The sequence below is a fragment of the Arachis ipaensis genome, chromosome B3 (assembly GCF_059453495.1).
Source record: "Arachis ipaensis isolate K30076 ecotype BB chromosome B3, ASM5945349v1, whole genome shotgun sequence".
NCBI classification, from domain to species: Eukaryota; Viridiplantae; Streptophyta; class Magnoliopsida; order Fabales; family Fabaceae; genus Arachis; species Arachis ipaensis.
Window position 1 is genome coordinate 71,591,524 of NC_142438.1, and position 11,505 is coordinate 71,603,028.

General features: G+C 39.2%; 1 non-coding gene across 1 annotated transcript; it reads left to right on the forward strand.

Moving 5' to 3' along the window:
• The first annotated feature begins 603 nt into the window (after positions 1–603).
• Positions 604–711, forward strand: LOC148571084 (small nucleolar RNA R71). The gene has a single exon (XR_015908062.1). It is a non-coding gene; the product is annotated as a small nucleolar RNA R71 (small nucleolar RNA).
• Positions 712–11,505: the final 10,794 nt, after the last annotated feature.

The window sequence follows — 11,505 nt, forward strand, 5'->3', positions numbered from 1 at the left end:
GGCCTTAGATAGATTAGAGACTAAGTTTGCTAAATTAGAGGTATTTTGTTCAGAGTTCTCTGTCTGTTGCTGAGTGGATGATGGAAAAGGTTTACTATTGTTAAACCTATTTCTTCCACCATTATTAAAGCCTTGTTGAGGCTTTTGTTGATCCTTCCATGAGAAATTTGGATGATTCCTCCATGAGGGATTATAGGTGTTTCCATATGGTTCACCCATGTAATTCACCTCTGCTATTGCAGGGTTCTCAGGATCATAAGCTTCTTCCTCAAAAGATGCCTCTTGAGTACTGTTGGATGCAGCTTGCATTCCATTCAGACTCTGAGAAATCATATTGACTTGCTGAGTCAATATTTTATTCTGAGCCAATATGGCGTTCAGAGTATCAATTTCAAGAACTCCCTTCTTCTGAGGCGTCCCATTACCCACAGGATTCCTCTCAGAAGTGTACATGAACTGGTTATTAGCAACTATGTCGATGAGTTCTTGAGCTTCTGCAGGCGTTTTCTTTAGGTGAATGGATCCACCTGTAGAAGTATCCAATGACATCTTAGCTAATTCAGACAGACCATCATAGAATATATCCAGGATGGTCCATTCTGAAAGCATGTCAGAAGGACACTTTTTGGTCAGTTGCTTGTATCTCTCCCAAGCTTCATAGAGGGATTCACCTTCTTTCTGTCTGAAGGTTTGAACATCCACTCTAAGCTTGCTCAGCTTTTGAGGAGGAAAGAACTTGGCTAAGAAAGCCGTGACCAGCTTATCCCAAGAGTTCAGGCTATCTTTGGGTTGAGAGTCCAACCATACTCTAGCTCTGTCTCTTACAGCAAAAGGGAAAAGCATGAGCCTGTAGACTTCAGGATCTACTCCATTAGTCTTAACAATATCACAGATCTGCAAGAATTCAGTTAAGAACTGAAAAGGATCTTCAGATGGAAGTCCATGAAACTTGCAGTTTTGTTGCATCAGAGAAACTAATTGAGGTTTAAGCTCAAAATTGTTTTCTCCAATGGTAGGGATGAAGATGCTTCTTCCATGTAAATTGGAATTAGGTGCAGTAAAGTCACCAAGCATCCTCCTTGCATTATTATTATTTTCGGCTGCCATATCCTCTTCTTGTTCGAAAATTTCTATAAGGTTATCTCTGGATTGTTGTATTTTAGCTTCTCTTAGTTTCCTCTTCAGAGTCCTTTCAGGTTCAGAGTCTGCTTCAACAAGAATGTTCTTGTCCTTGCTCCTGCTCATATGAAAAAGAGGAAACAGAAAAATAATAATAATAGGGATCCTTTTTGCCCAGGTATAGATGTTCCCCTGTGTGAGTAGAAGAAGAAAAGAATGTAATGTAAAGAAGGGAAGAAGAGAAAATTCGAACACAGATGGAAGAGGGGGTTCGAATTTGTGTAAGATGAAGTGTTAGTAGATGAATAAATAAATAGAAGGAGATGAGAGAGAAAGAAGATTTTCCAAAATAAAATTTTGAAAAGGGGTTAGTGATTTTCGAAAATTAGGAATGAAATCAAGTTTAAAATTAAAAATTGAAACAATTAGTTAATTAAAAAGAATTTTTGAAAAAGAGGGAAGAAATTTTCGAAAATTAGAGGGAGAGAGTTAGTTAAGTAGTTTTGAAAAAGATAAGAAGCAAAACAAAAAGTTAATTAGTTAGTTGAAAAAGATTTGAAAATCAATTTTGAAAAGATAAGAAGATAAGAAGTTAGAAAAGATATTTGAAAGTCAAATTTTTAAAAAAAGATAAGATTTAAAAAAAAGATATGATAGGAAGATATGATTAGAGTTAGTTTTGAAAAAGATTTGATTTTTTTAAAAAATCATAATTAATGACTTGACTCACAAGAAATCACAAGATATGATTCTAGAATTTAAAGTTTGAATCTTTCTTAACAAGCAAGTAACAAACTTGAAATTTTTGAATCAAAACATTAATTGTTGATAATATTTTCGAAAATTTGATATAAAATTAAGAAAAAGATTTTTGAAAAATATTTTTAAAATTTTCGAAAATAAATAAGAAAAATAAAAAATATTTTATTTTTTGAAAAAGATTTGGAAAAGATAAGATTTTTAAATTAAAAATTTGATTTGACTCATAAGAAACAACTAAGTTTTAAAAAGTTTTGAAAAAGTCAATTCAAATTTTCGAAATTTATGAGAGAAAAAAGGAAAGATATTTTTTTTTATTTTTTTTTTGAATTTTTATGATGAGAGAGAAAAACACTAAAAATGCTCAACATGGAAATTATGGATCAAAACAATGAATGCATGCAAGAATGCTATGAATGTCAAGATGAACACCAAGAACACTTTGAAGATCATGATGAACATCAAGACCATGTTTTTGAAAAATTTTCAATGCAAAGAAAACATGCAAGACACCAAACTTAGAAATCTTTCATGTTCAGACACTATGAATGCAAAAATGCACATGAAAAACAAGAAAATGCACAAAACAAGAAAACATCAAGATCAAACAAGAAGATTTACCAAGAACAACTTGAAGATCATGAAGAACACTATGAATGCATGAATTTTTCGAAAATTTTATGCAAACTTTAAAACATGCAATTGACACCAAACTTAATATTAACTCAAGACTCAAACAAGAAACATGAAATATTTTTATTTTTATGATTTTCTAATTTTTTTGGATTTTTTCAAAAATTATTTTGAAAAAGGAAAATAAGGATTCCAAAATTTTTAATATGAATTCCAGGAATCTTGCATTGTTAGTCTAAAGCTTCAGTCCAGGAATTAGACATGGCTCACTAGCCAGCCAAGCTTTTGTGAAAGCTCCGGTCCAAAACACTAGACATGGCCAATGGCCAGCCAAGCTTCAGCATGTAGATCAGGTAGATCAGGAACAGCAGCAGGTGGATTAGCAACAACTAGCTTGCTCTTGATAATGTTGGGTTGGAGGCCCCAGTCCAAATAAATTTAGACATGGCTTTATAGCCAGTTAGGCTTCAACATGCTTCATGAAACACTAGAATTCATTCTTAAAAATTCTGAAGAACATAAATAAATTTTTTTTTAAAAATAAATTTTTTTGTTTTTTCGAAAATTAATTGGGAAAAACGAAAAAGAAGGAATTATTTTTGAAAAATTTTTGAAAACTTTTTGAAAACAAAATAAGAAGAAATTTACCCAATCTGAGCAACAGGATGAACCGTCAGTTGTTCAAACTCAAACAATCCCCGGCAACGACGCCAAAAACTTGGTATGCGAAATTGTTACTCTGAGGTTGTAAAATTTGTTGTTCATTCTCTCCCTGGCAATGGCGCCAAAAACTGGTGCACAGTACCATGATCCAAACATAACTTCACAACTTCGCACAACTAACCAGCAAGTGCACTGGGTCGTCCAAGTAATAAAACCTTACGTGAGTAAGGGTCGATCCCACGGAGATTGTTGGTATGAAGCAAGCTATGGTCACCTTGTAAATCTCAGTCAGGCGGATATCAATTGGTTATGGAGTTTTCGAATTATAATAAATAAATAGAAAATAAAGATAGAAATACTTATGTAATTCATTGGTGAGAATTTCAGATAAGCGTATAGAGATGCCTTCGTTCTTCTGAACTTCTGCTTTCCTGCTGTCTTCATCCAATCAGTCCTACTCCTTTCCATAGCAAGCTTTCTGTAAGGGCATCACCGTTGTCAATGGCTACATCCCATCCTCTCTGTGAAAATGGTCCAAATGCTCTGTCACGGCATAGCTAATCATCTGGAGGTTCTCGATCATACTGGAATAGGATTTACTATCCTTTTGCGTCTGTCACTACGCCAGCACTCGCGAGTTTGAAGTTCGTCACAGCCATCCCTTCCCAGATCCTACTCGGAATACCACAGACAAGGTTTAGACTTTCCGGATCTCAGGAATGGCCATCCATGGGTTCTAACTTATACCACGAAGATACTAATAACTCAGACTCGGTCCCGTGTATTAGATATCTAAGAGATACTCATTCTAGCTTGGTTGCATGTAGAACGGAAGTGTTTGTCAGGCACGCGTTCATAAGTGAGAATGATGATGAGCGTCACATAATCATCACATTCATCATGTTCTTGGATGCGAATGGATATCTTAGAAGCAGAATAAGTTGAATTGAATAGAAAATAGTAGTACTTTGCATTAAATCATGAGGAACAGCAGAGCTCCACACCTTAATCTATGGAGTGTAGAAACTCTACCGTTGAAAAATACATAAGTGAAAGGTTTAGGCATGGCCGAGAAGCCAGCCCCCAAAACGTGATCAATATGATCTAAAGATGACTAAAAATCATATGATGATCCGAAGATGTCTAATACAATAGTAAAAAGTCATATTTATACTAAACTAGCTACTAGGGTTTACAGAAGTAAGTAATTGATGCATAAATTCATTTCCAGGGCCCACTTGGTGTGTGCTTGGGCTGAGCTTGAAGTTTACACGTGGAGAAGTCATTCTTGGAGTTGAACACCAGTTTGTAACGTGTTTCTGGCGTTCAACTCTGTCTTGTGACGTGTTTCTGGCGTTTAACTCCAGACTACAGCGTAGAACTGGCGTTCAACGCCCTTTTGCATCGTCTAAACTCGGCCAAAGTATGGACTATTATATATTGCTAGAAAGCCCTGGATGTCTACTTTCCAACACAGTTGGAAGCGCACCATTTTGAGTTCTGTAGCTCCAGAAAATTCACTTTGAGTGCAGGGAGGTCAGAATCCAACAGCATCAGCAGTCCTTCTTCTACCTCTGAATTTGATTTTTTTTGCTCAATTCCCTTAATTTCAGCCAGAAAATATCTGAAATCATAGAAAAACACACAAACTCATAGTAAAGTCCAGAAATGTGAATTTAACATAAAAACTAATGAAAACATCCCTAAAAGTAACTAGATCCTACTAAAAACATACTAAAAACAATGCCAAAAAGCGTATAAATTATCCGCTCATCAGTGGCCGTCCTAAGAAATCCTTGAAGTCTTGGAAGGCTTGTTCACATTCTGTTGTCCATTCGAACTACTTTCCCTTTCTTAAAGTAGCATAGAAGGGGAGAGATCTTATCGCTGATCCTGCTAAGAACCTGGATAGGGCGGCCAATCTCCCGTTGAGTTGCTGTACTTCTTTGACACAGGTTGGGCTTTTCATCTTGAGTATGGCTTGACATTTATCCGGATTTGCTTCAATTCCTCTTTGTGTGAGCATGAAACCTAAAAATTTGCCCGATTCTACTGCAAAGGTGCATTTTGCGGGATTGAGTCGCATGTCATGCTTCCTTATAGTGTCAAACACTTGAGTCAGGTCGGATAACAATGTCTCTTCACTTTGTGTCTTTATCAACATGTCATCCACATAGACTTCCATGATTTTTCCGATGTGATCTGAGAAGACTTTATTCATTAGCCATTGATAAGTAGCTCCCGCATTCTTGAGACCGAAAGGCATCACAATGTAGCAGTAGTTTGCTTTCGGCATTAAAAATGAGGTCTTTTCTTGATCTGGTGGATACATGGAGATTTGGTTGTATCCCGAATATGCCTCCATAAACGAGAGGTATCTATATCCAGAGGAAGCATCGACCAGAGCGTCGATGCTTGGGAGTGGGTAAGGATCTTTTGGGCAGGCTTTGTTGAGATCGGTGTAATCGGTGCACATTCGCCACTTCCCATTTGATTTTCTCACCAAGACGACGTTGGCTAGCCATAGTGGGTACTTGACCTCTCTTATGAATCCTGCCTCCAGTAATGCTTGTACCTGTTCTTCCACAGCTTGGGATCGCTCTGGCCCAAGTTTTTTTCGTCTTTGCTGTACCGGCCGAGATCCTGGATAGACAGCCAACTTGTGGCACATTAGCTTGGGCTCTATGCCTGGCATGTCTGCAACTTTCCATGTGAAGAGATCGACATTATCTCGTAAGAATTGTACCAGTAATTCTTTTGAGTCTCCTCTCAGGATTGTGCCGATATTATTTGTTTTGTCCGAGGTGTCTCCGATCTGAACCTTCTCTATCTCACCTTCTGGCTGCGGACGGAGCTCTTTTCGTCTCTGAACTCCGCCAAGCTCAATTGTGTGGAATTCTTCTCCTCTGCCTCTGAGGTTTAGACTTTCGTTATAACAGCGGCGTTCCATCTTTTGATCTGCTTTTATTGTGGCTATCCCCTCTGTAGTTGGGAATTTCATACATAGATATGGAGTCGAGACTATTGCCCCGAGTTGATTTAGTGTGGTCCGACCTATTAGAGCATTGTAGGCTGAACTCATGTCGACCACAATGTAGTCTATTTTGAGTGTTCTGGATTGGTTCCCTTTTCCGAAGGTTGTATGTAGTGATACGTATCCTAATGGTTGTACCGGGGTATCTCCCAGTCCGAACAGACTGTTCGGGTATCCCTTAAGCTCCTTGTCTTCTAGGCCAAGCTTATCGAAGGCAGTTTTGAATAAGATGTCGGCAGAGCTCCCTTGGTCTATTAATGTGCGGTGCAGATTGGCGTTTGCCAGTATGATGGTGATGACCATGGGGTCGTCATGTCCCGAGATGATACCGGATGCGTCCTCTTTAGTGAATGTGATTGCAGGGATGTCGGGTGTTTCTTCCTTTCCCTCGACATGATATACTTCTTTGAGATATCTTTTGCGGGATGACTTGGAGATTCCTTCCCCTGCGAATCCGCCGTGTATCATGTGGACGTGTCTTTTCGGTGTACGAGGTGATCGCGCGGTTCGTCTGATATCTTTGTCCCTTCGTCTCTTTCTTTGGTCGTCATCTCGGATGGCTAGAAACCGATCTAGTTTTCCTTCCCTCACCAATTTTTCTATGATGTTTTTTAGATCGAAGCACTCGTTGGTGGAGTGCCCTCGCACTCGATGATATTCGCAATATTCATTTCGGTTTCCTCCTCCTCTTTTGCCTTTGAGTGGTCAAGATGGGGGTATTTTCTCCGTATGGCAGACTTCTTTATATACGTCGACTAGGGATGCCCTGAGAGGGGTGTAATTATGGTATTTTTTGATTTTCTCTCCTTGTCGATCTTCTTTCCTTTTGGATTCCTTGTCTTTATCTCGGTAGGGGACCCCGGATTTTGAGGTTTCTCCTAACCGAGCGTTTTCTTCCATGTTGATGTATTTTTCTGCTCGCTCCTGTACTTTGTCTAAGGAGGTAAGGTACTTCTTTGATATGGATTGGCTAAAAGGTCCTTCTCGTAGGCCATTGATGAGTCCCATGATGGCGGCCTCTGTTGGCAAGCTTTGTATGTCCATGCATGTTTTGTTGAATCTTTCCATGTAGTTGCGGAGGCTCTCCCGATCTCCTTGCTTGATCCCTAGTAAACTGGGGGCGTGTTTGGTCTAATCTTTTTGGATGGAGAATCTGGCTAGGAATTTTTTGGCCAGGTCGTCAAAGTTTGAGATGGACTTTGGAGGTAGGTTGTCGAACCATCTAATTGCTGTCTTCGTGAGAGTTGTTGGAAAAGCTTTGCAACGAACAGCGTTTGAGGCGTCGGTAAGGTACATTCTGCTTCTGAAATTGCTGAGATGATGGTTGGGATCTGTGGTACCATCATACAAAATCATATCCGGGAGTTTGAAGTCTTTGGGGATTTTGGTTTTCATGATTTTCCTAGTGAATGGATCTTGCTCTTTGTGTGAACTTTCCTCGGGAGTGGTCCGAGGGATTTTTGATTTGAGATCGGCTTCTAATTATAGGAGTTTATCTTCCAATTCTCGTCGCCACCGTACCTCTCTTTGTAGATCCTTTCCGACCTCTCGTTGTTGTTGGGTTTATTTTTCAAGTTGCTTTAAGCGGTCTTGAAGTGCTTCTATTACCCCCCGGATTTGATGAGTTTTTGTCCCCGTTGGATTCCGGAGTATCCTTTAGCGTAGTGTCCACGTTCTTGTGCGGTGTTCTGTTTTCCAGATCTGAATCGTGGTCATTGTTATGGCCGTCCGCCATGGTGTTGGGATGACTTTCAGGTTCTCCGGCAACGGCGCCAATGTCCCGGGGGTTACCTGAAATTGGAGGTCGATCTCGGATGAGATCTTCTGTACTGGTCGGAGATGGCGTGTCCGGCTGGCTGGTGGCTGCCGGAGCTGTTGTGTCCGACTTGTTGGACTTACTGCACTGCTGATCCTTGGTCACCGGAGGGTGGGGGGTACCTGCAAGAGACTCCGATGCTTAAGTTAGCACGGGTATTAAGTAGGTTTTTTGTAGAATCAGAGTATGAGTTATACCTGGGTGCTCCATTGTATTTATAGTAGTTGTAGAGTGACCTTTTTAGATAAGATAAGTTATCTTATCTTATCTTATCTTTTAGCGAGGTCAGCTTATCTTCAATGGAACCGCCCTTATCTTTATAGGCTTGGACTGCCTTTGGATCTGGGTCGTATTCCTTGAGTGGGCCCATTTTTCGGGCTTTTCTGTCGATTTGGCCGAGCTCTTTTGGGAAGAGGTCGGATAGTCTGACCTGAAGAGGTCGGTCGCTTTGTCGTCGATCATCCCGGGTCGGATAACTCGACCCAAGGTATGAACAGTTGCTATGTGACTTTTACAAGTTATTTTGGACTCTCTTTTTGGGAGGTCGGATACTTATCTCTTGGCTTGAGGAGGCATTCTTATAAATCGCCATCCTTTTTCAATTTGTTTTAAACAAATTGTTGTGAGGTCAGGTTTACATCCTCTTCATGTTGATGTTTGATTATGATCATGCTGTCCTTAAGTTATTTGTGCAATTCGTTTTAGGTTTGCCCCCTTGCCAGCTTAGTTTAGTATAAGTGGCTTAATGAGGTCGGACCACGATTTGCATATGTAACTTCTTACACCGCTTTGGATTTCGTCACTTCAAGTTAGAAAAAGTGTGCATTAGGGAGTAAGGTGCGCTTTCTAGCTAGAGTATCCCTTTTGTTGTAGACATGGCATAATCTAGGTAGATTGTTTTCGAGTAAGTCGAGTATGTTGTAGTAGTTCTTTTTCGAGTCTTAAGTGACTTTGTTGGGATCTTTTCATTTTGGTGTTGGATTTTCTTCGTCCGATTTTGGCCCGATGTCATTTTGGATCAAGACGAGGTTGTCAGTTGAGAAATTTCTTCGTATGACCTTCTCATGGCCATTTATGCTTGGGATCTGGTTCTCGAAATCGTACCTCAAGAAAGAGGTCGGACTTTTCTTTGTAAGCTCTAAGCCTATCTGACCTTGTTGTAAAGTCAGACCTTTAAAAGAGGTCGGACTTTTCTTTGTGAGCTCTAAAAGGGGTCGGATTTTCCTTTATAAATTCTGAGATTTCGACCTCATTGTAGTCTGACCTCTAAAAGAGGTCGAATTTTCTTCATAAGCTCTTAAAGGAAGTCGGATTTTTATTTGTAGACTTGAATCCCCAGAAGAGGTCAGATTTTCTTTATAAGCTTGGATCCTTAGAAGAGGTCGGATTTTTCTTTTTAAGCTTGGAAAGAGGTCGGACTTTCTTTCTAAGCTTGGAGGTTTTCGACCTCATTATAGACTCTGATCTTTAAAATAAGTCAGAATTTCTTTCTGGTAATCTTCGAGATTTTCGACCTCATTGTAGAGTTGATCATGAAAGAGGTCGGATTTTTTCACAAACTTCGAAAACAGGTCGGATTTTTCCCTTGTCGGCTCTAAAGAGGTCGGATTCTTCTGAGCAAATGAGGTTTTAGACCTCATTTGTAGAGTCTAACCTTTAAAAGAGGTCGGACTTTCTTCATGGGATCTAAAAGAAGTCAGATTTTTCTTTATTAGTCTGGAGGTTTTTGACCTTATTGTAGAGTCTGACCTTTAAAAAAGGTCGGACTTTTCCTTCATGAACTTTGCAAGAGGTCAGATTTTCTTCGTGAGCTCCAAGCTTATCCGACCTTGTTGTAAAGTCTGACCTTTAAAAGTGGTCAGACTTTTCTTCATGAGCTCTCTAAAAGAGGTCGAATTTTGTACAGCTTTCTCCGACCTGGTGGACTTCTTTGAAGTTGCTGAGATAGTTTGTGGATCAGTAGATCCATCATAGGGATCCATGTTGGGATGTTGAAAACTTTTTGGAACCTTTGCACGCATGACCTCTTTAGAAAAAAGATCATCCCCTCCAATGAAGATTGGGCCTTTGTCACCCCGACTTTCTTTTTCGTTTGGATCGGATTCCAGTTTTCTTTCTGGAAGACATCCATCTTTATTGGTGTGCAAACAACATCAAATTCTACCACAGGAATATTTCTTTCCATATTCATTGGCAGTGATATAATTTGTGAGCAACCAACGAAAGATGTACCATGAGAATTTTTTGTGTTATTCACTGCTCTGTTGTAATTGACATGTGAATCCACCGAAGAAAAAACTGGTTTCATCACTCCATTGTCAGATTAGATTGCATTCAAATTGGCTGATGCTGCTTTTTTTTGGCATAAGTTGAAAAGAAAGGTTTCATTGTTTTTATCAACAATGTTTTCCCTTCTTTCTTCAATTACTGACAAATATGGGATATTTTATTTATTTATAAAATCTATGTATATGCAACTGCTCCATTCAATGAGTGGGTATCATGAATTTTTCCAAAATTGTAAGTCGGCACAGATGTTATTGTCCATCTTATTTCACGAAGAGGTTGGGATTAGTCACGTTCCCTTTTTCTTTTTTTTTTTCATTTTTTTACGTAACTTCTTTTGCCAATTGAATTTTTTGAATTGATGAAAATTCTTTTATTCAATTAGCTTTCGAGTTCGTTTTTTTTCACGTAACTTCTTTTGCCAATTGAATTTTCTGAATTGAAAATTCTTTTATTCAATTGGCTTTCGAGTTCGTCTTTTTTTTCCATGTAACTTCTTTTACCAATTAAATTTTCTAAATTGAAAATTCTTTTATTCAATTGGCTTTCGAGTTCGTTTTGGTTTGCTTTCTACAATGGCCTTGGGATGGTGCTTTCTTCTCTTTTGTTTGATTTAATCCAATTTAACTGTAGAAGTAGAATCATCATCCTTATTTGATATCCTCTGCCCATTGGGAAAAGTTTTTATGGATTTCTGGTATCCATAAAAACTGTATTCCAGCTTCTTTTTAACATGCTTGCATCTTATTTATGTCAAGTGGTTGTCCAACCATTTTGTTGATCATCCGCCATTATCAAGGATTGAGCTCCAGGTCCCCGGCAACGGCGCCAATGTTCCGATGCTTACCTAGAACCGGATGGTTGGACTTGAATGAGAGACCCAAACGCTAAAGGAAGGTGGTCTCCGACTTGTTCTACGTCGGGGAGCCGTCATCCGAGTTGTGTGTTCCAAGAGATGGGGGGTGGTACCTGCAAAGACACTCTGATGCCTAAGTCAGCATGGGGTTAAGCAGGTTTAGAATGTATTGGAACTTAGTGATACCTGAGGAGTGTCAGTGTATTTATAGTGGTGAACCAATAACCACCGTTGGAGTAGTGCCACCTTTTTAGGTGGATAACCGTCCCTTTTATCTAGGAATTGTTGGGATATGGCTTCTAGAAATGGGTTGAGAGATTTTAGGGGCAGTTACTTATT